The sequence below is a fragment of the Cervus elaphus genome, chromosome 23 (genome assembly GCF_910594005.1).
Source record: "Cervus elaphus chromosome 23, mCerEla1.1, whole genome shotgun sequence".
In the NCBI taxonomy this organism is placed as follows: Eukaryota; Metazoa; Chordata; class Mammalia; order Artiodactyla; family Cervidae; genus Cervus; species Cervus elaphus.
The window spans coordinates 5390567-5417952 of record NC_057837.1 but is presented as its reverse complement, the minus strand read 5'-3'; the positions used below and the strand labels follow the sequence as shown (position 1 = coordinate 5417952).

Genomic DNA, 27386 nt, shown 5'->3' with positions numbered 1-27386 from the left:
GACTGAGCAACTTCACTTCTCCTCTCCCCCAGAGCTGGTGGCTCAGCGGTAAAGAATCCGCCTGCCAATGCAGGAGACGCGGGCGGGTTCAATCCTTGGGTCAGGAAGATCCCCTGGAGAAGGAATGAGCAACTCAGACTGGTATTCTTGCTTGGGAAATCCCGTGGCCAGAGGAGCCTGCAGAGCTACAGTCCATGGGGTTGCAAAAGAGTTGGACATGACTTAGCGATGAAACAGCGGCAATAACAACCCAGCTCTGCTCCCTCAGCGCCCTGCACTGCCTCAGCCCTTGGAGGGGTGTGTACCACCTTAAGTATTCTTATCACTGTAAAAGGAGGAGGGTAGGCTTGGTAAAGGCAAGGCCAGATTAAAAGAAAAAAAATTCATTTCCTATTTGGGCAAAGCCACTGCAACAGTCCATCCTAAAGGAGATCAGTCCTGGGTGTTCATTGGAAGGACTGAAGCTCCAGTACTTTGGCCACCTCATGTGAAGAGTTGACTCATTGGAAAAGACCCTGATGCTGGGAGGGATTGGGGGCAGGAGAAGAAGGGGACGACAGAGGATGAGATGGCTGGATGGCATCACCGCCTCGATGGACATGCGTTTGAGTAGACTGCGCGAGTTGGTGATGGACAGGGAGGCCTGGCGTGCTGCAATTCATGGGGTCGCAAAGAGTAGGACACGACTGAGCGACTGAACGGAACTAAACTGAACTGACATGGAGAAGACTAGTTACCAGTTTTATGTTTTGACCGTCAGAACACATGTCCACAAGGGCCTCAGTTAATTACTATTTAATGAAATGCCTTCCTTCTTTTTTATAATGTATGTGACTAGAATGAAATACAGCTATTTTAGGCAAACAATACAAGATCTAAAAATAAGAGATGTGCTACAGGAAGACACACACACATCAGAAATCTTCAGGCCCAACTTTTAACCTGTCTTTTCTGGAGTGGAGACCACCAAATGAAAATGAAAAAGGCACGTACATTTCTACACTGAGTCACAAAAATATCTTCTAACCAATGATCCAAGTAGAATTAGAAGCCTGTGACAGAGGGTTATTATAGAAACCAGTTTCTGGCAAAAACTCAAAGTAAAATCTGTTTCTGCTTTAAGTCCAAATAAAAAAAATATGTTTTATGCTACTTTTAATTAGCTTTAAAGTCTACAATTCACCCTCCCCCCCCCCCCCCCCCGGTGTTTTGAAGGACACGATATAAAGGCACACTGACTGTAAATGTTGGCACAACCTTAACTACATCAAAGTCAAGTCACATTCAGAGAGGCCACCGTTTGCTGCAGGAATACTCACTGGCACCACTGACGAGCCCCTTGTTGCTTCCCTCTCACGCTGTTCTCATCAGAATTAAAGTTGGGGGTTTCTATACATAGTTCCATTGCATGTGTCTGAACTAAGAAAACAAGGGGTTTCAAACAAAAATTCCATTCTAATACTATATTCAGCAAGTTTTTTTTTTTTTAATTAAAAGCTACTCCGTAAGTAGGTCAATACTCAAACTGCCCAGAGATATAGAATAAAATCACTGCTTGTAAAACAATGTTCAACTAAGCCTCACTTAGAAAGTCAAGACTATTCATGAAAATGTGTACTCAAATTCGGGTCTCCCCAATCTCTGCACCACATAAAAATAGGCAGAGTATTTACATATGCACCTCAACTACAATGAGCAAATTAAAAGCATTCAAGTCAAAGTACATCTTCAAAAAGTAGCAACTTAACTGTTAGGACCTCAAATTTTTCATTTGGGATATTTTTCTCTAGTTAACACTCAGAGAGGCAACCATTTCATCACAGTCAAGAACTGCAAGGACTCATACAAGAGCCACTGTTATGATGATGACTGGAACCAAACCAGGGCAGACCTGAGAGTCTCTGAAAAGGGTGATCAAAACTTACAAGGGCCACATCTCCGCATAAGCGCTCCACTAGCCAGCGGCAGGGACGCCGTGATCCACTGGGCCTTCAGTACCGGAGACCTGGCCGAGGTCAGTGTTTGTTTTAATGCAACACTGCTCCAGAGAATTTAAAATATGGCATAAAAAGGAAATGAAAAGTGATATTTAAGTGGCATGTGGCCAAGTCTTAACCAACTGCTCTGTGCTGCTCTTCCGAAAGAGGCTATCATGCGAAGAAGGGTGGTCCTGTCTTTGCAACAGCATGCCAGGAGTGCGCACCAAGCACCTGTCCAGGAAAAAAATAAAAGACATCCCGCCTCCCCTTTCTCGGCGAGGGGGAGCCACACAGTTCGCAGTGCTTTCTGGATCTCCACGACCTGCCTCCAAGCCCGGGGACCTGTCCTCTCCACTGAGTCCTTTCACGAACAAGACTGTTCTCGGACTGCAGTGAGCCCGCTGCTTCCCGCCATCCTCACTGTGAGAAGCCGCCCGTCCTTCACACTGCAGTCCTGAGACACCTCGACAGCGAGGGTCTGCGGGCCTCCCCAGGCTCCCCATCTCACACTTCACCTGCCTCGGCTGGTCTGACTAGGTGAGTTCTCCGAGGGCCTCCCAGCGAGACCCAACAGCACCATTCCCACCGCTGGCTTCCCTCCGACTGCTCCACGGCAGCAAAGAGCAAGTGCAGCACTTCTGGATCCACCTGGACCCCAGACCGCCTCGTGGAGTGCAACTGGTCCTGGGCTGAAGCAGAGGGCGGCGGGCCTCAAGCTTTCTGAGACGCAGGTTCACACAAGAGACGGGGAAAGAACCGAGACATCTGGGCAAGTGGCCTGAGGCTCCCTGAACATGTCTGAGCACAAACACAGCTTTATGACCCTGCATCCGCCGAGCATCTAGTCCAACTGAAAACATTAAAGCTCGACTTAAAGCAAGTCCCCACACGCGCTCACACCAAGGCTTCGCTTCATGAGCATCTAAAACTTACTGTAAGCCAGATCTTCACACACTCAGAAGTGCGGGCTAATGAGGAGCAAGCCTCTGTTACCGGGACAAAGCTGCCTTTATCAACAGGTCTCAGCTCATGGTCTAGCGTATTTATTCATAGAACCAGAAGAGAATTTTAGTGATTTAATGAACTAGGAAGGATAATAAATTCTCAGCGACTCACATGAAAGGAGGAAAGCAGTCATATGAATAATCTTAAAAAATGGGTAATTAAAAAGACGTTTATATGTGGCTTTGAAACGTGTTTCGTTTGTACTTGACGCTGAATGGGTGAATTTCCACTACATTAGACACACCCAACCTTCAAACAAAGTAATAAAACAGGCTTGTGTGTTTAGGGCTGAGTATATGAATAGTCTGGAAACTCACCCCCAACCGGCAAACAAGCCACACAGCTAGGATGGGCAACGTCACATTTCAGATTACTGCACAGCAAACAAACAGAAAAACTCACTTCTTAACATGTGTGTGTCTCCATGAAAACACTCTACTGTAAAGAACTGGAGTGTTAAGTAATCATGTGTTTGATTTTTTTTCCCCCCAAAATAAAGAATTCTCAACGTCAATTTACACACTACCGGACATCACTGGAGTGAGCATAAACTGAAATGATCCCGTCAACAGTGGAGGAGCTCAACAGCCTAGCCACGGCTGCAGTCTTTTGCTGGTGTGTTTATTCCAGTCTTACCACCAGCAGCGATTTTTAAAATCATCAGTAGGGTTAAACTGCTAAGAAGTAATGGCTTGAATTGTGTACTGGAAAAAAACATAGCTTGAATTTCTAAATAACAAGTTCAACTGGCAGGAAGAACACACTTTTTTGGAAGGTGGGATGAAGTAAACACATTGTTTTGCATCTGTTGGTTAAAGTGTGTGTGTTTTAACATATTAAGTATTTTAAGCAGGTCTGAACTGCACTGGTTCAGAAGGTAATGGACATACTGAAGCCCTCTGCAACTGCCTGGTGATACTGGCGGTGGTGACGCCTCACCAAAAGCCCTGCCTTCTGCCCCAAACGAAAAAGGGAGCTTCAAACATACAAGGACTGGTCCACCACTGGGCTCGGGGACCCTCTTTCCCTTTCACAGCTGAAATTGCTGGTTCCTAAACCTGGATGGTCACTCTACTGGACCCTCAGCAGCCAAACTGAACATCACCAAAAGGCATGTCAAGTGGTCTTGACTTCCCCATGCTTCCCCAGCTCATACCTGGGGGACTTGGGGGACTTAGGAACCGTGATAAAACAGCTTGTGTGAAGGCAGATTAGCTACTGTGTGTCCTTTTGCCATAATCAATGGACTATCTCACCGGGAATCTCCGGGAGATGTGGCAGTAAAAACTTTTGATTTTATTAAATCTCAACCCTTGAGTATACACTTTCTTAACATTTTATGTGATGAAATGGAAAGTATGCTTAAAGCATTTCTGGTGAAACTGAAACAGAATGGTTGGCATGGGGAAAAAAAACAAACTTGTGTGAGAGCTGAACCAGCCACTTATTTCATGGAACACCAATGCACTTGAGAAAATATGCAAAATATGCTTATTCACACTTAGGTATTTAGAAGACATTTTCTTAAAATGAATGCAATGAGCTGACTATTTATTGCCAACGAAAAAATTCAAACCTTCGAGCAAAAGTTAGAATTTTGGAATTCTTGATTATGCTACTATGAGCTTGATAGCTTCCCAAGACTGTCAAAGACTTCTCAAAGACCATTTCTGATTAATGGTTGGTGACATTAGTTTTTTAACATTGTATAAAGAAACATGTCAACATTTTAAAGATTTGCATAACTCAGTGAACCAATATTTTCTAATAGTATTGCAATACATTAAAGAATCACGCATGTTGGTAAAAGGTTCACTCAAAGTACACAACAGACCAATGGACTTTAGTATAAGAGGAATACAGAAAGCTCACTGATGGTTTCATCAGTTGATTCCACACAGCAATCAACCTTTAAGAAATTATCATTCAAGTTTCAAGGAGGAACCAGAGAATATCCACAATTATCTCAAAAGACTATTAAAATGCTCCAGCTGCTATCCGTGTGAGGCCATATTTTCTTCATAAGCTTCAATCAAAACATTTATTTTTAAACAAACAAATATTTAAAGTTTTTCTTTGTTTTCAATTCTATTTCAGTAAATATTACATAAACAAAAGCTCTCTGGGTTTCTTGAAATATTCAAAAGTATAAGAATCCTGAGGTCACAAAGTATAAGAACCACTGATGCCCACTTGACATAAGGAGTTTGGATTTTAGTCTAAGTGTAATTGCGGTAAGCTATTAGCAGTTTTAGTGAATATTCCTAAAGAAAAAAAAAAAACCTTAAGTGATTAGGGCCAGGGTTTTAAACATATCTGCTTTTTGTTTCTACTCTTCCAGAAAATAATAATTAATTCCCAGAGCATAATTCTCAACTATTAGGTAGACAGAATGGAAGACACGAGAAAATGACAATCTCTGTCACAAAAAATTAACAGCAGTCAAGGAGCTAATATTCCATTGGTTTTATTACATTGCTTGGCACCTTAACTTTGTCCCGTCCTCAGAAAATTCAAATGCAAGCTGCAAGATATATCAATAGACATCTTCTTCGAAGATCTTAAGAAAAAAATTTAAATGAGCTTTGAGTAGACTATTGTCTCTAGTAGCGTCACATAAACCAGCAAGAAAGAAGCAAGTTTTTCTCTGATAGTTTGCTCTCCGCTACGCGAAGATGAGAAGTAGTAACTTCTGCAAGGTAAGCATGGTTGCCAACATTTAAGAGAATTTTGTTCACATTTGCCTTCATTTAGAGATACATTAGACAGAAACTGCCTCCTCTTCCAATACACCATTTTAATTGTGGTTTATGTAGTATCAAAATATTCCTCTATGTTAAATAACTGAAAACAGTGTGATGGAAATAAAGTTTAGGTTAGGACTCTGCAGAAGTCCAAACAAAGGCAATACTTCATCTACCAGCTGTAACTTTTCCTTTAAAAACTGCCTTTTCTTAAAGAGCTGGTGTTCACTTTCTCAAAAGATTTTAGAGGTTGTGTGTGTCAGTAGGTCTGTGATTCTCCTACCTACCCTACATTCAGTAACTAATTATTATTAAAGAAAGACTATAAAATCAAAAAACAGGTTGATCTGATCTCAAGAATCTGATTTTCCTACAGCCCAACCCAAACACCACTAGGTTTCGACATCCCTAGCTGACACCCTCCTGGTGGAGCACAGGGCGATCTGGGGAGGATTCTGAGAATGAGCTGGGAGCTGTGTGCTGTCCCAGAGTCCGGGCCCGACTGGCACTTTGAGGCATCCTTCCTGGCACGGACAGGGGAAAGCAGCCAGCAACATAGCCCAGAGTCCTCACGTACACACGGGCTGACCCCATCGTCCCAAAGAAAGACGTGTTCAGTAGTGTTACCTTAACTAGGAAATCTCCTCGTTCCCATAAAGGCGATCTCCAGCATTTACTAGCTGTGTGGACATCCTCCGGCGGAGGGGCGGGGATTAGGTCGCCAGAGACCCTGCGCAGGGAGAGGGAGGAACTGCCCTTCCTGCGCCTGCAGCCAGCCCAGCTTCCAGCTCCTCAGCTCATCTCCTGAGGCTGCAGGAGGGGTGAGGAAGAGGCCAGGGAGGGGACGGGGCACTTGGGGTGCACACAGTGGGCGTGTTACACGGGGGTGGGAAGGCGGAGGGCTGTGCCAGGGAGGAAGCAACGGCCAGAACGGTTGTTGGGTGTCCGAACCTGCAAGGGCAGCAGCTTCTCATTTTAATGTGGACATTAACATTATCTTAAGAAGAGAGGCCTGCTGTAACCCTAGTCAAGAATTTTATTATTTTCTCAACTTTCTAGGAATACAGGTCATTTCCCAGCAACACATCTAGATGGGAGTTTGACTACTACACTTGACTTTCCACTACACATCCCATGAACACAGGTATGAAAATAGGTAGTGGTCTAGATGTAAGCCCTTGTCTTTCCAGAGACCCATAATGGCTGATGGCCAAAACCAGCCCCTTGCTACAGAGTAGGTGTGTTTGCTGGTGCTGGACAGGCAAAATCACTACTTCTAAAAAACTGGTGCATACAAGAAAAGGTGGCAATTAAAAAGAAAATTTTCACAAAGAAAACAAATATTGTACTTACCCAGGTCCCCAGCCCAGGTGTGTAACTATAAAAAGCAAGGTGTGCTTTCCAAGTGGGCTATCCATTAACAGCCTAAACTAAGGGGCATTTTGTAATTCAACAGCAGAAAGGCAGACCAGGGCTTTCCATTCAACCTTGGCCAAACAGCACTGACTGTTTAAGAGTTCAAAATAAAGTAAACTGTAACAGTGATAACTCTTAAAGAATGAATCTCTGTACTAACGAAACACAAATAGAAGGATTGGAGCTTCGAAGATAAGGCAGATTCATCAAGTGATGCATTCAGAACAGTGGTGCTTATGACATTTTATTTCTAATATGTATGGTAATCATGGTTAAAATGTTTACACGGGGACCTGCTCTGCTCACATCACTATTACTGAAAAATTAAGATTTAAAAAAAATAAGGAACTAAATATGTTTTGTAGGAAAACATTTAGAAATTGAAGAAAATGTTCATGTTTTTGTTTAGCTCACTGGTACTGGGTTTATGCATTTCTAGAGATAACACACATCATGTTGTGAAGTAATTAGCCTCCAACTAATAAAAAAAAATAATTAAAAAAAAAAAAACACACATCATGGTTTTGGTTTATTGTCTATTCTTTGGCTGCTGACATGATCCCTAAAATCATCTTTTTCTGGCACATGACACCACTTAATTGCACAGCAATTCCAACAGTATAAAACACACAAATATTTCGTGCCCTATAGAAAGAGAGGGAGTCTGACGTTTCTGAGATGTACTCAGATTTGAAGCACAGCAAAGGAGACTCTAGAGACTAAGAGAGTGTACGTAGAACATTAAATGACTGCTCTGATGACTGCTGCTTGGCAGGGAAACTGCGGGCAAAGGCCTGACTGCCTTTGATTTCGTGGATTTAATACCACAATACACGCTTCTCTGTGGCTCTGAAGGACTGCAAAATCATCTTATACAAGAACTTATTTCAGCTAGAACACTGGAGGAAAAAGCACGTAAAGATGGGGAGAGAGATGGGCTTAGAGATGGGGAGATGTCTGAACAGCCAGAAAACACAGCAAAGAGCAAATGAGAGGTCGCGTCCCATTCTGAGATGGGTAGCAAATAAAACAACCGGAGATCGCCGATACTCACCAGGGATCGCAGGCCCCTTTATTCCGAAATGTTCCTCACCCCACAGGTTAAAGACTGAAAGCCAAAGACAGCAGATTCTAGAATCCAATTCGCATCATTCAGATGTGAATTAATGCAGTTGGCTGAGGCTTTCTGACAGCTAAGTGGCCTGTCCCTGTACTCTGGCAGGGTTCAGCACTTCACAGACAGTACCCTCTTTAATCCTCATAACCACTCTGTATTATTATATCCATTATGAATTATACATGTTCTGCAACTTCTGTCTTGCTGGGGGGATGCTAAATCACCAGTGTTGGATCCACAGATGCTGTACAACTATCCTGCTTTATGAGAAAGTCATTGGAAAAAAATGGAGTAGACTATATTATTCAAAAAAATGTCACTGACCACATTCTGTGTATCAGACACTTGAGGCACATAAATGAACAGACATTAAAATACTTGGCTACATGGAACCGACTGTCTAGCAGGGACAGGTAGATTCACCAAAAATAATAAATAAGTCATACAGTAATTTAGATGCTACAAAAAATGGAAACATAATGCATTCCACGAAGGACACAAGGCATAGTCTGCAGCTGTGAACAGCGGGGACATCACTGCTGAGACTGTAGTTCAGTGAAGACCTGAAGGCGCGGAGGGACACAGGCAGAGTGAACACCCTGCACAAAGATCTCCGGGGGGATGCGCCTGGAGGGTTCCTGGGTCAGTCAGGAGGGAAGGCTGGCTGTACGGACAGCATTCCATTCCAGGGAAAGGACTGGAGGGGAGGTCAGAGCTGGGGGAAAACAGAATGCACTGGGCTTTGCGAAGCATCATGAGACTCTTGACTTTTACTCTGAGGGACATGGAAAGCAGGTAAAGAATTTGAAGCATATCTAACCTATGTTTTAAAAAGATCACTCCAGCTGTTACGCTGATAACATACTAAAGGGAAGTCGGGAAGGTGAAAGGAGAGGCCACTGAAACCACCCAGGCAGGAGGTGCTGGAGACCTGGAGGAAGGCGCTTGCAGCAGAGGTGGGAAAACGGGAAAACGGGCTGAGCTCCCGGGTTTACACTGAGGACAGGATTGTGGATAAATCTGCAAGATGGAGCAGCAGGATCTGTTAACAGCCTGGATGCAGAGTGGGAGAGAAAGAGAAGAGTCAGGATGATTCCAAGGTTTCTGACTTAAATAACCTGAAAAATGGAACTAGCCCAACACAGACAAGGGGGCAGGCTACAGGGAGGACAGGTGTGCAGAGGAAGATCAGAAACTCTGCTTTAGTCTTTAAAAGTGAAGTATCTTTTACACATTCAAGTCGAGAAAGGAGACGGGTAATACACCTCAGGAGTTTAAGAGCGCCACCCCAGCTGGAAGTGTACACTAGGAGTCTGAAGAAGCTGCATGGTATTTTATTAAAATCTCACAACTGTTTGTGACAAGAGTCCTACAAAAACTGAGCCCTAAGCATTCCAAATTAACAGGCTGTGTGTGTGTGGGGGGGGAGCACACATTAAAATAAAAAAATGACTGAAAAGTCAGTGATACATAAGGAAAAGCAGGAGACCGTGGTGTCCTCAAAATCAGATGAAGAATGTCAAATTAAAAAGGGAATGACCAATTATATCAAATGCTGCCAAGAGACAAAGATGAGCGATGACTATTGCAATTTGCAATATTTTCTTTCGAAAAATCCCTGGTGACTGTATCCCACTCAGCCCCCACCCCAGAAGACATGAATATTGTATTAAATACATTATCTTTTTTAAAGACTTCTGAAATAATTTATTATTTTATAATAATTACATAATGTATAATTATATAATGATAATTAAATGTATAACTTATTTGTTTTGACTTTGGTCTCTCCAGCTGCAGCGAGTGAAGGGTACCCTCCAGCTGCCACGCATGGGCTTTTCTGGTTGGGGAGCACAGGTTTAGGGCGCGCGGGCTCCAGGAGTTGTGGCACAAAGGTTTAGTTGCTCAGCAGCACTTGGAAATCCTCCTGGACCAGGGATCAAACCCGCCCGTCTCCTGCACTGGCAGGCAGATTCTTTACCACTGAGACACCTGGGAAGCCCTGAATATGACGTTACCTTTTAGTTTCATCATGAATGGAATTTATTTTTCTAAACAGCTATTCAAAAGGGAAGGATTTACTTAAGTTTAATATTTGGGACTCAAGTCAGTAGATTTGTTAAGAAATACTAGTGATAAACTGTAGCAGCTAACAGTAATATTTCATTCCTTAGTTCAGTTCAGTTGCTCAGTCGTGTCCGACTCTCTGAGACCCCATGGACCGCAGCACGCCAGGCCTCCCTGTCCATCACCCACTCCCGGAGTTTACTCAAACTCATGCCCACTGAGTCAGTGATGCCATCCAACCATCTCATCCTCGTCCCCTTCTCCTCCTGCCTTCAATCTTTCCCAGCATCAGAGTCTTTTCAAATGAGTCCTATCTCTTAAAAAAAAAAAAATACCTCTAGGTAAGTTGGAAGTAAAAGGATAGATTTTCTCTGTCCTGATGAGGAATTATGATAAACAAAAGCCAATACTGTACTACTGTTTTTCCTATTAAAGAACAAAAGTTTGCACATTATTGCCATTACTATTTGATAATGTTCCAGAGGTATTTTATAACATTCCAGAAGGCTAACACTAGTGCAGTCTGCCATAAAACCAAAATAAAAGGTATAATTATTAGAAAGAAGTAGATACAAGTGTCACTATATACAACTGATTATATAACTAGGAAACCCAAGAAAATAAACTGGAAAGCTCTTAGAATAAGAGCCAGGTATAATACAAAGAACAAAAATCAACAACCATCTTACCCAACAATAGCCAACTTGATGAACCCTTCACAACAGCAACAAAAACATAAATACCTAAGAGAACCCTAACAAGAAATGGTAGGACTTAATAAAGATTAAGTCAGCAAACAAAACACCTCCACTAACAGACAGTAGGTCTGTGTAAATTCACAATCCTTCAGGAAAACAGACTACTCTATGTATACATGACGGTCCTTGTCAAAGAACCAAAAGAACTGGATACTTCTCAGTTCTAAGGATTCATCTGCGGAGTCTTCCAGGTTAAGATGGCATGTTTAACAAAACATCAAGCAGACATCCTCTTTCTACATTCCACATAGAGTCAGTAAAGAGATCTTTCCAGAAGACACGCATCAAGCATATAAAGACCTGCAGTGAAAATGACAACGGAATCATGAAAGCGGAAAGCAGACAGGCAGGCAGAACTCAGCAGACATGAGTGAGATGCCCTCGACCCGTGAGGAGGGCTGAGAAGCACTCCAGTTTGCACCAAGACTGGAGCAGAAAGGGTCAAGGTGGGGTAAACTAAGCCCGACTCCCTGGATGCCCTTTGCACCTTCTCACTGTGGAGTTCTGGCCCACAGTCCCAGAGCCGAGCCAGACTGGACCTGATTAAGTCTTCAGACTTCGAGAGCACCAGAACCTTCCCCAAAGTGAAGAGGATGCTCAGACTCCAGTCAGAGGCCTCAGGAACACTGGCAGCTGGACCCTTTCTCCAGCATAGGGTGCCACCAGAGGACCAGTCTCTGACTAGACCAAGAGGAAAAGACTGTACTGTGGCCCCAGTGAAAACTCAAAAAAAAAAAAAACCATCAAGAGCCTAAAGGCTACCACTGAGGAGCCTAAGGGGATGGAGAGGCAGCCACTTATTTTAAATAAGTATTTTAGTACTCTTAGATTTAATAATGTGCATGCATTAGTATAAAGATAATAAGATCATCTTTATCTGAAAGGACAGATGGCTGTAAGTAGGATTTTTAAAAGAACAGTGTGACTTGCTCTAGCAGATATTTCCATATATTCTAAATGTACAATTAAAAAGATTTAGCATTGATTAAGATTAGAGATCAATCACTGATGAGTAAGACCTAAAACAGAATCAGACCCAAAAGTTAGTCAAGATCTTAAAACGTAATAAAGGGAAGACCACAACCCAGTGAAGAAAGGGTGGACTGTCTAACAGACCTGCTGGTAGACAGGGCTGACTCATGAGGAGGGCGTGTTGTAAGACAATCCACACCCGTGTGCTAACAGAAAATTAAATGTACACACCTGTACTGTGCTAAGTCACTTAGCCGTGTCCAACTCTGTGACCCCATGGACTGTAGCCTGCCAGATTCCTTTGTCCATGGGGATTCTCCATGTAAGAATACTGGAGTGGGTTGCCATGCCCTCCTCAAAGGTATCTTCCCAACCCAGGGAAGATCTCCCTCACGGCAGGCGGATTCTTTACCAACTGAGACACCAGGGAAGCCATTGTACAAATCTAATATACATTACACAGACATTTTTAATTCATTTTTTAAAATCATCAATTAAGAATAAAATGGGCAAAGTACCTGAACAGACAACTCTCAAAAGGCAAATGAACGAATAAAAAGCAAATTACTAATTTCACTAGTTATCAAAAAAATATGAATTAAAATAAGGCCAGATTTTTCCTGCAAATCAGGAAAGATTAAACACTGGAGTGCTGACACTACAGGAAGACCATGCGGCATGTAAGGGAATCGATGTGTCCTGCTATAAGCAATTTGGCAACAGGCCTCAAGAGTTATAAAAGAGTTCACCTCTGCCCCAGGAGTTCTGCTATAAATCTGGCCTGAGACGTCAGAGACAGCGAGGCTTTCAGACAAGCGCCTTTACCCTAGCTCGACCTGTGTGTCTATTACTTTCTGAGCCTACCTCCTCTGCCAGACTCTGCTGAAGACCTTGCACTATTTGGTTCATTCCATTGCTCCAAAACTCTGTTGCAGGCACAATTATTACCCCCATTCTATGCATAAAAGAAGCACAATCAAATAATTAGGTAATTAAGGCCACTTAATCAGAAAAGGCCAAGATTTGCAACTAGAGTTTAATATCATATTCCCAAACACTAAAAATGGAATATGTCAAACAAGAGAAAACTAGTTAAACAAACTGTGACATATCCATCATTTAAAATTTTACTTTTGAGGATGGTTTAAGGGTACAAGAAACGTCTGTGATATATTAGCAAAGGGGCAATATTTAAACTATAAATGAAATTAAAGTACCAATTTTGCTTAAAAGTGTCTCTATGCAGGCAAATAAAATGGGACCAATGGAAGCATATCATGCCATGTACAGCTGTTTATTTCTGGAAGATATCGCTGTGATTTTTATTTCCTTAAGGTTAGGTGAGAAGTTACCGCCTCAGCTGCACAGCATTACTGCTGAACTACAAGGTCCAGCAAATCAAAGGGTTTTCCACTAATTTTCTTTGCTCAGAGTAAAATGGGGGAAAATCAGCATTTCAGAATTTGCTTGATAGTCCAAAAGTTAACTAGCACATTACACCAGAGTAGAGAAAACTTCTTCAATCCCTAATACATGCTGGAGATCTCTCTACTACCATAAGCATTTTGGGTTGACTGATCAAATTCTGATCATCTACACAGCAAAGTTTGAAAGATTTCAAAACACAAGAAAGCCTGAAGACACGTCTGAACTATTTCACATGAAGAGTTTTAAGAGTTACTTGCAAAATAAACTGCGATGAGTTGGCAAGGGAATAACTGTTCTGTGCATAAAAGAACAAACATTAAAAAAAAAAACAAAAACAAAAACAAAAAACCTGTCTTTGGATGTGTGTGTGTTGGGAAAGGGAAGGAGTGGGTGAATCTGTAGAACTGTGCCTTTCCTTCCTTAAAGTATAACATTACAAGTGTTCTAACTTTTTTGCAAAGAGTCATGGCAAAGAACTTTCTAGGAAAGAAACAAATTTACAAGCTGACAATGGTATCTGGTCACAAATTAGCAAAGGTTTTGGCAAGGAGGTAGGGTTGTATTTCACTTTTAAAACTTCTTAAGTATGTCTTCAGACTTTAGAAAAACAATGCTTACCCTTCGAAGATTTGTGTGCCCCAAAGGAAAATCAAGGTTTTTTTTTTTTTTTTTTTAAAGGTGCTTTTCATCTCTTTTAGAACTTTGTTACACAAGTTCTTAGTGCAGAGATTGGTAAAGAGAATCTCTTCAGGGGAGAACAGAGCTGCTCGTATTGTCACTCCATACAACAGCATTGATAAATAATTCTGTAATCACTTAGAAAGAAAAACTGGGACTGTGTGAACGCACCCCTACCTGAGCCGGGGCCAAGAAAAGGGAGATTCAAACTCTTTAGAAGAGGAAGAGTCCTATTCATAAAACCAAAGGTAGACCCGCCCACTTCCCCTGGAAGACCCGTTGCTATGGTAACCCGCATCAACCCCCCCCCCCAATAGTCAGAACTTGGTGGGGGAGGGGATCCTCCCAGGGGTTGAGGGTTGGATGGTTAAAAAGGGGGAGCTGGGGAAGGGTGGGGAGGGAGGCTGAGAGCGAGTCAGAAGAAGCCACGGCAGGGGTCAGAGAGGGTGGCGTTACTACTAAGAAATTCAACGCAGCAGTCAGAACAATGTCTGGACGCTTGAGTCGTGTTCAGCTAAAGTTGAGACGCTTCCCTCCGTCCCCAAGGGGCGGTGGGGGGGGGGGAATAAGCTACTCTTTGTGAGTTCCTGCCTGTGGAGAACGAAGCTAGCGTTTCATCTCAGCAGTAACAAACTGCTACTTCGCAAAACTCAAAACTTGACTTTCTTTTATTAAACCGGTGCTTCCCAAACTCTGCTGCACTGCTGGAATCACTGAGGGAACTTTACATAGTGCGTTTTAATTGGTCTGCAGTTTTGAGCCTAGAGTTTTAAAACTCCCCGGTGACGCTTTCTTGCAGCCAGTTTTGGGAACTACAGTACTCCAAGATGTGACCGAGTGTTTAAATCAAAGGATAAAAGACAGAGAGAAGGGGGGGAAAGAAAGCACAATCATCGCTCTTTGTCTTTTCACGGCTAATAATAGAAATTAGCTGGCTTTCTCCAAGCGCACACAGGACAATAGGTTCCTTGATAAACAGGAGTCCCCGGCATGCCCTAACAATACTTTCTTTGAGATAAAAAGACCAGGCAATATACGTCTATTCTTCCCAAGAGAGCGAATACCCTTCTTACCAAAACACCAAACCTGCACATCTATCTCAAGAGCGAATGGGCCGTGAACACCGTTCAGAACTTGGAGGACGAGCCGCAGGGCCACAAGGAAGCTGCACTCGCAGAAGCCCAGCACCGTTCGCCGGGCCCCGCAGCCCCCGGAGTGGCCGAGGGCGGGTGTCGGCCCCCGGGACCCCCAGCGCCCCGGGACTGTCACTCCGGGGAAGTTTGCTCGCGCTCAGCCCTCGACTCCCAGGCGGGGGGCGCGGCCGCCACCTGCCCGACGGCCCGGCGGCCCCTCCCGGGCCGCGGCCGCCTCCCGGGGTCGCGCTCGCGGCGGCCGCCCCAGGGGCCGGCAGGGCCCCGGGGGCTCGCCTCGGCCCTCCCGGGGTTCCGGGCTGCAGCGGGCCCTGCCCCGGGCCGGACGCCGGCACCAGCGCGGGGCCGGCGCCGACCCGGAGAACCCGTCCGGAAGCCGTCTCCACGGCCCGCGCCCCCAGAGCCAGCGCCCCCAGAGCCCGCGCCCCGATGCCGCCCGCCGCGCCCGCAGCCCGGCCCCGGCCCGCCGCGCTCGGCCCTGCGGCCCGTGGTCGGGCGCGCGCCCCAGCTCGGCTGCCCGGCGTTGCGCACGCGCGGAGGCGCCCGCCCGCCCACCCGTCCCGGCGCCCTCACTCACCGCGCGCCGGTCCCGTCTCCGCAGGCGGAGCCGCCGTGCGCACCGCGCTCCGCTCGCCGCCCGGGCCGGGGGCCGCTGCTCAGGCCCCGACCAGGGCTCTCGGGGATGCGGCGCCCGGCGGGCTCGGCGGGGACCCGCACGCAGGGCACGCTCCGCGGGGCCGCGCGCGCGCCCGAGTGCGGGGGGGCGGGGCCGAGGAGTGCGCGCGCCCGAGCCGGGGGCGGGGCCGAGCGGTCTGCGCGCCCGGAGGCGCCCCTGGACACCGGGCATGCGCACTGCCCTGCCTGCCCTTGCCCTGGCGGCGGCCGGCGCTGACCCTGCACCTGTGAAACCTAGGCCGGTGGACGAGCGCCTAAAGGCACCGTTCATGGAGAGGCAAGCTCTCCCTTATCCCACAGACTGCAGTCTTCTACTCGGTGTCATTTGTCAGTTAAGGCGTTAAATATTTATTGAGCACCTACTTTGGTAGAGCCTTCGTGCAGAACGCGGGACATCCTCAGGTCATGGGGAACCTATTGCATTTGGCTTTGGGATTCCTTTTCGGGCACTGGTTCCAGCCCTCTCTTTGACCAGGTGAGAAAAGTGCATAAATAGAGATTACCCAGTATCTGAACCTGTAAACCTTAACCACACTGTTAAGCAATTTGGGGAATGAGAGTTGCCGCTGGCTGGGGTCTTGAGAAAACTTGGAGAAGCCTGGAGGGGTAAGAGAGGGCGTCAGAAGATAAGGTCTACTGGTTCAATGCAAAGGCAGAAATCACACACACACACATACACACACACACAAAATCAAGTAATACATCAACTCATGAACTTTTCTTGGGGCCAAAATTGAACCCTCATGTCTTGTTCATAGTGAAGGGCAAAAACGGTGGCTAGAAAGGTAATTGATGCTCCTTTGGAAAAGACTGTTGATGCTTCACTTCAAATTTTCAGATTTTTTTCAGTGGACAGTTGATAACTACTAGAGATGTGGGGGCGAAGCGTTCGGTGGTGTGGTGGTCTGATTAATGCCGAATTTTGGAACATAAAGTGAAGACCAGACATGAAATGCTATAGAAGTAGTAGGGTCCTGAATTCAAGTGTTGGCCTCAGGGAATGCATGGAAAAGTTTTCAGAGATTGTGAAAGACAGAATTCCCTAATTTTTGTCACTGCTTGTTTGAGAAATAGCTCTCTATTTCTCATGACAGATACCTACTTCATTAGACTTGATCATCATCCTTGGTAGATATTTATTAGTGGATAAATTAGACCTCTAAAATATACAGCTACAAGCCCTAAATATTGGGTTGGCCAAAAAGTTCATTTGGGTTTTTGATTAAGAAGTGACGGAAAATCCCAACAAAATTTCTGGCCAACTCAATACTTCTTTTAAAATGAATTTGGTCCTGGGAGAATATACTTCTTAATTGAAAAACAACAACAACATTAATTTGGGAGACAGTACACAAAATGAAATACAAATGAATTTTGGAAAACAAAAAGTTCTTTTATAAACTCCAGATCCTCCAGAGCAAACTGTTGGATGTTTTGCAAATTGTTAAGTGCTTACTTACTATATTCGTTTGTAATGTCAGGGAGGAAGAAATTTCACTCTACCCTTTTTCTGGCTGGTATAAGAATTAGGTTGAGACAGAATAACAGGAGAAAATGAGAACAGAAGTTTAATAATGTGTCCATGGGAGAGAGCCAGAAAAACTGAGTAGCTCACCAAAATGGCTGAAACCCCACCTTAAATATCTTCAGTTTAAAGACAAAAGGTGTTACCAGTTGTGGCTGGGACCTCAGAGGGGAAGAAGACAGTTCTCATAAAGGTGGAAAAGCAAATGTTTGGTAAACAAATGTTTTCTAGGCCCCACAGAGACAAGAAGACGCTGAGTGGACTCTGATCTGTAAGCTCTGTTCCCCTGCCACCCTTAGCCCATATTTATTTTTTTTGGCTGGTGTCTCTGGTGATAGCTCTATACCTGGAATATGCCTCTTATCTAAAGTAATTAAAAAATTTTCTTTTGACTGCACTGCACATCATGTGGGATCTTAGTTCCCCAACCAGGTATCTAACCCAAACCCCTTGCATTGGAAGTGTGGAGTCCTAACCCCTGGACCACCAGGGAAGTGCCTAACTAAAAGTTGTTGCGGTTATGGGTTATGGGGAAAGTCAAAGTTTCTTCCTGAGTCTTTTGGGTTTGATTGTTTTCAGTTTGAAAAAAATCTGCATATCAAAGAGACATTTGGGATGGCAAGTTTCCTTCTGGCAGTAGCATGGAATCATTATATTTACCTTTTATGATGGTTAATTTTATGTGTCTATTTGGCTAGGCCACCGTACTCAGATATTTGGTCAAGCATAGTCTGCATGTTTATATGAAATTGTTTTTTTCAGGTGAGAGTGACATTTAAGTCAGTGGACTTTGAGTGAAGCTGATTGCATTCCTTAATGTGGGTGGGCCTTATACAACAGAAAAAGACTGAAGTCCCTTGAAAAAAGAAATAAGAATTGTGGAGTTGAACTGCAACTCTTCCCTGGGCCTCCAGCATGCCTGCTCACCCTGAAGATTTTGAACTTGTCGGCCTCCACAATCACGTGAGTCAATTCCTTATAAATAATAAGTCTCTCACTTTTTCTCTCTCTAGTTCTGCTTCTCTGAAGAACCCTGATTAATATACCTTGTGTGGTTATGAATGTAACATAAATTAATTATCATCTGAATCTAAAAAATGAGTATTATAATCTTTAATTTATAAGGTTATAAAAAGTTAAATAAAAATGAGTAAAGCACCCAGCAGATGTTAGGGTCTGAATAAATGGCAACTACTATTACTTTAGGGCTTCCCTGGTGGCTTAGAGGGTAAAGCATCCTCTTGCAATGTGGGAGACCTGGGTTCAATCCTTGAGTCGGGAAGATCCCCTGGAGAAGGAAATGGCAACCCACTCTAGTACTCTTGCCTGGAAAATCCCATGGACTGAGGAGCCTGGGAGGCTGCAGTCCATGGGGTCGCAAAGAGTCGGACACGACTGAGCGACTTCACTTCACTATTACTTTTGAATGAATACCAAAGGTAAAAACCAAAAGAGGAGAAAAAGTGGCTATTGACCCTTCGAGATTTTTCTAAGTTCCCTGGGTAATACTATTAAATTTAAAAAATTGATTTAGGAGATAACAAAATTTTGGTCTCCCTTGCTGTGATATACCAAAAAAGGTGATACACAGAAAAGGTGATAACATATGAAGATTTTAATTATTTGCAAGTAAATGCCTAATGAGTCATTAGCTAAAGATCGCTGTACCAGACATGCAAAGCAAATACATGAATTCACATCTGAGCATTTTATTTCAGTTCAAGTGCCAGTTCAATTAACTCTGCTGGCTACTAGTAAGGAGAAACCTTAAAAGTGTTTACACTGGAAATAATTCCCAATCTCAGAGTAGGTGCGTGATATAGCACTCGATCAGTGTGTTTATTGATCCCTTTTGGGACAAGCCTATAGCTATTAGGAGCATGCAAAAATGGATAAGATATTCCATTTAATCTACAGATATTGCCGTTTATTACATACTAGGCAACATTCCTGACCTCAGGGAACTGATCAAATAGCCTCTGAGTAACCATAGCTGTAATTTAAGGCAGAATGTGGCAAGAGCCTCAGGAGGAACATAAATGATTGAGCTATTTGTACCTCATTCAGGAAGCTGATGCTGGGGGCTCCTTCTTCATCCTGCCTCCATTGTGTGCCCCAGTTTTGCACAATTTGATTTGATGCAAACCAATGGGACAGAGGAGTATCTTTTAAAAACGTTCTGAGCAAAGTGATGAATATTAAATAGAATAACCTTCTCATTCCCCTGACTCATTCACTTTGGAGCTTACAGGGTATAATAAGAAAGGGTGCGGCAGGCCTTTTCAAGCCATTCAGAGGTGAAAGCTCCTCTTTTCCTCATTGTTTTTCTTCTCATGTCAAGGCTGTTGTTTTGTTTAAAGGGGAATTTACTTTAGAGTTAAAAACAGAAAACAAAAACAAACCTAAGGTAAATTGCCCTGACCTCATGAAGATTTATGAGGAAAATACATAAAAAACGAACATGACAATAGCAAATGGGTGGGGCTGGTGTTCCTAAAAGGACAGGGAATAATTGAGTTGTAAACCATGAATCAGATGGCCAGAGATGACCATCATGTTTACCTGTAGCTGCTGCCATGATGTGACCTCCTTTTTCCTTTTGGCTGAGAATAAAAGATTCCACCATGGATGAGAAGAACCAAGTGTAGGGCTGACAAAAGCAAGTGATTTGGGGGAAAATACACAGCAATTTTAGTCATTTTTAAATAATCAGGATGTTAAATTTTATCATAAGAATTTGTGAATATATTCATTTCAGGAGCTTTGCCACAGTGAATGGGAAATAAATTAATCTGGGATTAAAGGAAACTCTACTAGAAAAAGGAAGAGTTTTAATAAAATCACAAGGAATGGCCTCCAGCCATGGATGTTAATTATCATCTGATGAATAATAATGATAATAATAGGAGATGTGAAATAAGTTAAAAAAAAGACATGCTGAGTCAAATTTTTTAATTTTTTAAAAAAATTACTAACCCTGGAATGGTGCATTGCAAATTTAACCAATGTGCTGGCTTTAAATGGTGTAAAATTAGCTGAAAACACAATTAGCTCTACACTACAGTTTCATACACAGATCTTCTTTCTGTGATTCTTAAAAATTATTATTTTAAAAATATTCAAAAGTATTCAACTTGATTAATCTCCTGAGTGTTGCCTACTCAATAAAGAGAATTGCAATGTACTTATTTCTTGTTGTTGATGTTGTTTAGGCACTAAATCATGTCTAGTTCTTTTGCAACCCATAGCCCACCAGGCTTCTCTGTCCGTGGGATTTCCCAGGCAAGAGTACTAAAGTGGATTGCCATTTCCTTCTCCAGGGGATCTTACCAACCCAAGGATCGAACCCAAGTGTCCTGCATTGGTAGGCAACTTCTTTACCACTGAGCCACCAGTGAACTTATTTCTTACTGTAAGAATATTTGATTATCAAAAATCAAAATTTATTAGAATTCCAAGCAGGCACATTTGCTGTTATTTTTTCAGATCCTACCTTCCTCTTCCCTTTTAATATTTTATCCCACTGACAAAGGTCATTGATTGACATATAGCTTCTCAATAAGATGACTTTGCCCATTTTAATTATACTTGTAATTTTAAATCCTAAGTAAACTTTCCATCAGGGCTCCTGTGATGTCTCAGCGGTAAAGAATCTGCCTGCCAGTGCAAGAGATGCAGGTTCAGTACTTGGGTAGGGAAGATCCTTTGGAGGAGAAAATGGCAACTCACTCGGTATTCTTGCCTGGGAAGTCCCTTGGACAGAGGAGCCTGGTGGGCTACAGGCCAATGGGGTAGCAAAGAGTTGGACATGACTTAGCAACTAAATAACAAATTATTTTGCATAAGCAATGATAAAAACAGTGTGGCAAACCCAGTACTGGGTTACAGAGGGTTATTTCTTTAAAAATGAACTGCCTACAGAATATTATATCTAGTTTGCCAGAATGTAAACGCATACTTCATTAAGCAACCGTTAGTAAAGTTACATGACTATTAAAATTATTTATATTCTAGTTTAGTGGGAGAGTCAAGGTGAGTGCCATCTAATGGAAAGATGTGTTAGCCACAAATTCGAGCTACATATGAAATTTAAAATTTTCCAGTAGCATTTTAAAGAGTAAGACTAGGTGAATTAACTTTAATAATGTCTTTTATTTAATCCATATATTCAAAATATTGTCATTTAATCATGTAATAAATGTAAAAATTTATTAATGGCCTATTTTACATTTGTTTTCATACTGCATCTTCCCAAAATCTGGTTCGTATTTTCCTCTTATAGCTCTCTCATCCTAATTCAGACAACAGCTTCAAATAGTTCTTGATAGCAGCTGCATGTGACTAGCTGCTATAGAGCAGCAAAGATTTAGGACTTGGTCATTGGGTCTCAAACTTGGCTGCACAGTGGAATCACCTGAGAAAGGATGAAAAAATGTTGATACCTGTGTCATGGTCCCATGATTCTGGTGTATTTGCTCTGGGGTGTCAGCTGGGCATTGGGAATTCAAAAACAAATTCAGGTGATTCTAATATGCAACAAAGTTTGACAATCACTAGTTTTATTTGAGGCATTATCAAAACTGTAATGTTACGAAAGCAGTGTCAATTGTCCTTGAAACCAATAGAATTTAAAAATCATGCTGAAACGTACTAGTGATGTGGCATATATGGCACATGTGTATCATTCATATTTTTTTAAATTTTATTTATTTTGGCTGCACTGGGTCTTTGTTGCTTCTTGCAGGCTTCCTCTGCTTGCGGACAGCAGGGTCTGCTCTCTGGTTGCGGTGTGTGGGCTTCTCATTGTGATGGTTTTTCTTGTTGCGGAGCATGGGCTCTAGGGCATGTGGGCTTCAGTAGTTGCAATGCCTGGGCTTAGCTGCTCTGTGGCATGTGGGATCTTCCCCGATCAGAGATCAAACTCATGTCCCCTGCATCAGCAGGTAGATTCTTATCCATTGTACCAGCAGGGAAGTCCACTAGTATTTCTTAATAAAATTAGCAATTGCTAATAAGATGTCAAGTTTTGGTTATCTGGCCATGAATTCAGCTGTAACGTGGACAATTCCAGTTAAGATTTAACTTCAGTTCTCAATGAGAACTGTTAAGTAGTGGCATTTCTGTATTTTTTCCCTGGAATTAATTTCTAACTTTATGTTTGTTTAACAAATCTCCTAACAGAGAAATCTCCTCTGACAATGGAATCACAAAATATTTCTATGATATCCGCATTTCTTTAATATGTTTAACTCTTGTGTCCAACCTCCTACTGAAAATATAAGAGCTAACCCACATTCATGACAAATATTTCCCCTTGTGGTTTCTATTCCATGATTGTTGATTATCTGTACCTAATACATCAGGTATATTCTAATACTGCTCAGTAACAAACCACTTAAAGAGTTAATGAATTTAAAACAACAACCTTTATTATCAAGACTTCCATCAAGCCTCTGAGTCTGCTCTGCAATTCTGCTCTGGGCCAGGCTTGCCTAATCTTGCCTGAACAATCTCAGGCATCCTCATTTAGCTAGTGGGGTGTCTGGAGGCTAGTTGGTCTGGACTGGACAACTGGAATAACCCAGCACTGCTCCTCGTGGTCTCTGATCTTCCAGCAGGCTAGCCCAGTGTGTTCTCAGAGCAGTGGTGGCCTTCCAAAAACTGAAAGTATGCAGGCACATTTTAAAGCATCTGATGGCATGAAGTTGACACTGTTTTATTGGCCAAAGCAAGCCATTGGCAAGCCCAGAGGGGATACAGGCAGATTCATTCAGCCTGCCCTGCCTTGGTCCTATTTGATTAGTCTTATCACACTTGATTCTGTGTGTTTCCAGTTGTTCTTACTCTGCAGGGTTTGTTGTTTGTTTTTTGTAAATCTGTTCTGGGTATTGCAAGGTTGAAAATCTCTTCCTATTGTAGATAGGATCTCTCTTTCTCTGAGTGTTGCTAGTATCCTTCTGTCTTTTAGAACTTTTCTTTGGGGTTTAGTCATTTTAATACTTTTAAAACCTCTTTTTAAAATTGATTCTATAGATAAATAGCAAAAACAAATACAATCTTTGATCAGTCCAACAATCAGTAAATGGATATAATGTGTTCAAAAAACTGCATTGTATTGAGTTTCAGAAAGGTTTCAAATGCTCTATATTTCATCAAAATTCTTAACCTGATTTCAAAGTCATTAAGTAAACCAGTGCTTATATGCATACAGTGTTGATAAATACTCCCTACTTGTCTGTTATCCATTTAACTTTTGTAGTTCACATGTGTGTTTTCCAATATATTTATTTGTAATTAATGGCTCAATTCATCATATAAAATCATTTGATTGAATTTTCAGGAAAATAAACTAAATATTAATATAGAGAGATTTTCTTAAACCCAGACTTTAAAGTAAAAGGCATTGGATTTTATCACTTGGTTATATGACTGAGCTGTACATTTGCTTCTCTGGGTTTACTTACTTGGTATCTGTGGAGGTTCAGAGTCCTATGGAAACCTTTATCCTTTTTCTCTTTAAACAGGCATTGTAAATTGTTTGTTACTAGACTATAACCTTATAAGAGTAAATTACAGTTCATGGAGCTGTGAATTACCATGCAACATTCTATGCCTACATGAGTAATGAGAAAAAATAGGCGAAGAAAACACCACCTACTTGTTTGCCATTCTCAAAAGGGTTATTACTGTGCAGCTCCCCATAAAGCTGGAAAAGGTATTATTGCTGATCAAATAACTTGGAATAGAAGAAGCCCTGAGGAGTCTAATTCTTCCAAGGTTAGCTTTGTAAGTTAGGAATATTCTGGAATGTGATAGCAAGAAGTCATATCCCACCAGACAGTCTTGCATTGATTTTCCTCAGAACCAAGCCCTCCAAACAGAATTCAAGTGCACGTAGTGTCTTTGGAGGTGGTCCAAGGAAACACTGATGGTGAAGTGAAACACTGAACGGAACAGCCAAGATACCATCTGGAGCTCGGTGCTATGGACGGGGAGAGCTGGGATCACTATGCACCGATTCTCCTCTAGTCCATAAAGACTGAGGTTCTGCTCCCAGTTCAGTTCAGGTCAGTCACTCAGTCATGTCTGACTCTTTGCAATCCCATGAACTGCAGACCACCAGACTTCCCTGTCTATCACCAGCTCCCAGAGCTTGCTCAAACTCTAGTCCATCGAGTTGGTGATGCCAACCATCTCATCCTCTGTCATCCTCTTCTCCTGCCTTCAATTTTTCCCAGCATCAGGGTCGTTTCCAATGTATCGGCTCTTTGCATCAGGTGGCCGAAGAATTGGAGCTTCAGCATTAGCATCAATCCTTCCAATGAATATTCAGGACTGATTTCCTTTAAGATGGACTGGTTGATCTCCTTGCAGTCCAAGGGACTCTCGAGAGTCTTCTCCAACACCATAGTTCAAAAGCATCAAGTCTTCAGCGTTTATAATTCAACTCTGACATCCATATATGACTACTGGAAAAACTGGCTTTGACTAGACAGACCTTTGTTGGCAAAGTGCTTTTTAATATGCTGTCTAGGTTTGTCACAGCTTTTCTTCCAAGGAGCAAGCATCTTTTAATTTCATGGCTGCAGTCACCATCTGCAGTGATTTTGGATCCCAAGAAAATAAAGTCTATCACTGTTTCCATTATTTCCCCATCTATTTGCCATGAAGTGATGGGACTGGATGCCATAATCTTCATTTTTTGAGTGTGAAGTTTTAGGCTAGCTTTTTCCCTCTCCTCTTTCACTTTGATGAAGAGGTTCTTTAGTTCCTCTTTGCTTTTTGCCATAAAAGTTATTGATATCTTGATTCCAGCTTGTGCTTCATCCAGCCCAACATTTCTCATGATGTACTCTGCGTATAAGTTAAATAAGCACGGTGACAACATATAGCCTTGATGTACTCCTTTTCCTATTTAGAACCAGTCTATTGTTCCATGTCCAGTCTAACTGTTGTTTCCTGATCTGCATACAGGTTTCTCAAGAGGCAGGTCAGGTGACCACTACTGAGTTTTCCAAATTTGCTAGCATACTGAATGAAGCATTTTCACAGCATTGCCTTTTAGGACTTGAAATAGCTCAACTGGAATTCCACCACCTCTGCTAGCTTTATTTGTCATGATGCTTCCTAAGACCCACTTGACTTCATATTCCAGGATGTCCGGCTCTAGGTAAGTGATCACACTATCATGGTTATCTGGGTCATTATCTTTTTTTTTTTTTTAATAGTTCTTCTGTGTATTTTTGCCACCTCTTAATATCATCTGCTTGTTAGGTCCATAGTGTTTCTGTTCTTTATTGGGCCCATCTTCACATGAAATGTTCCCTTGGTATCTCTAATTTTCTTGAAGAGATCTCTAGTCTTTCCCATTCTATTGTTTTCCTCTATTTCTTTGCACTAATCACTGAGGAAGGCTTTCTTATCTCTCCTTGCTATTCTTTGGAACTCTTCATTCAGATGTGTATATCTTTCCTTTTCTCCTTTGCCTTTAGCATCTCTTCTTTTCTCAGCTATTTGTAAGGCCTCCTCAAACAGCCATTTTGCCTTTTTGCATTTCTTTTTCTTGAGGATGGTCTTGATTATCACCTCCTGTACAATGTCATGAACCTCTGTCCATAGTTCTTCAGGCACTCTGTCTATCAGGTCTAATCCCTTGAATCTATTTGTCACTTCCACTGTATAATCGTAAGGGATTTGATTTAGGTCATACCTGAATGGTCTAGTGGTTTTCCCTACTTTCTTCGATTTCAGTCTGAATTCACAATGAGGAGCTCATGATCTGAGCTCCCAGGAAAACTGATTTCCCTGAACTTCCATTCAACTCTTGCTCGGGAGTTAAAGGTGGTTCAGTGACCAGAAAAAAAGGCAAAGAATCTCAATTGCTGGCAACTGGAGGCCAGGCATCTTGCACCAGTAAGTGTGAGCGGACGTGAGCAGGGCAGCTCCACACGCGTCAACCTCTCAGTAGAGGTATGCCCTAAAGATGTGCATAGCAGATAGTGACCCACTGTTCCCTGGTTGCTCAGATGGTAAAGAATCTGCTGCAATGGGGGAGACCTGGGTTTGATCCCTGGGTGGGACGATCTCCTGGAGAAGGGAATGGCTACCCACTCCAGTATTCTTGCCTGGAGAATTCTATAGACAGAGGAGCCTGGCAGGCTCCAGTCCATGGGGTCACAAAGAGTCGAACGTGATTGAATGACTGACACTCCCTGCCCAGGACTACATGGGTTTGCCAACCACCCGGTTACTTGCACACCTGAGCCAGGTGCCTTACATTCAGATTGCTTCCAGAAAGTTTGGGAAAATTGGAGATGATCTGAAGAAAGGGTATTAGGCAATTTCCGTCCAGGGCAGTTGTTCTCACCTGGAGGAAATTTTAACCCTCTCTTCCTTCCTGGAGATGTTTGGGCACTGGCTGGAGACCTTTTTGCTTGTCTCATCATGAGGGGAGGATGCTTAGAAGTCAAGGCTGCTGCTGAACATCCTACAATGCACTGGATAGAACCTCCCACGCCACAAAGAATTAGCCATCCTAAAAGTTCAGTTGTGATAGCCTTCAGGGACTCTGATCTAGAGAAACAACATTAGTGGGAAAGGAAGAAGCTACAGGTTGTTCATTCCAATTTCGTCTCCTAATCTTTACTCCCAATTTTTGCTCTAACAAAGTTTCTGTTGATTTCTAAAGGTGTTTCTAAGCATGTTGGGAGGCTCGTTATGTTTGTGAAACTCAAGTAAATTGAATAAAGGAATAGCATTCTGACCTTTTAAAATGTTTTCCGATGCTGGGCACGGAATTGAAATGTTAAATCCGAAGAACCAACTAATGCCGATTAGTAGTGATATGGCAAAAAGGGCAGTTTTCTTTTGA

General features: G+C 42.8%; 1 protein-coding gene and 1 long non-coding RNA gene across 2 annotated transcripts in view; one reads left to right on the top strand and one right to left on the bottom strand.

Annotated features, from left to right (window-relative positions):
- Positions 1 to 16021, bottom strand: part of BTBD3 (BTB domain containing 3) — a 33035-nt gene extending 17014 nt beyond the window's left edge. The window contains exon 1 of the mRNA XM_043883540.1: positions 15893 to 16021. The gene's annotated coding sequence lies outside the window, so the exon portion shown is untranslated. The remainder of the gene's footprint in view (positions 1 to 15892) is intronic.
- Positions 16022 to 16197: 176 nt separating this feature from the next.
- LOC122682223 overlaps positions 16198 to 27386 on the top strand; it is a 38478-nt gene continuing 27289 nt past the window's right edge. Inside the window, exons 1-2 of the long non-coding RNA XR_006337268.1 lie at positions 16198 to 16465; positions 18278 to 18478. This is a non-coding gene — a long non-coding RNA (uncharacterized LOC122682223). The remainder of the gene's footprint in view (positions 16466 to 18277; positions 18479 to 27386) is intronic.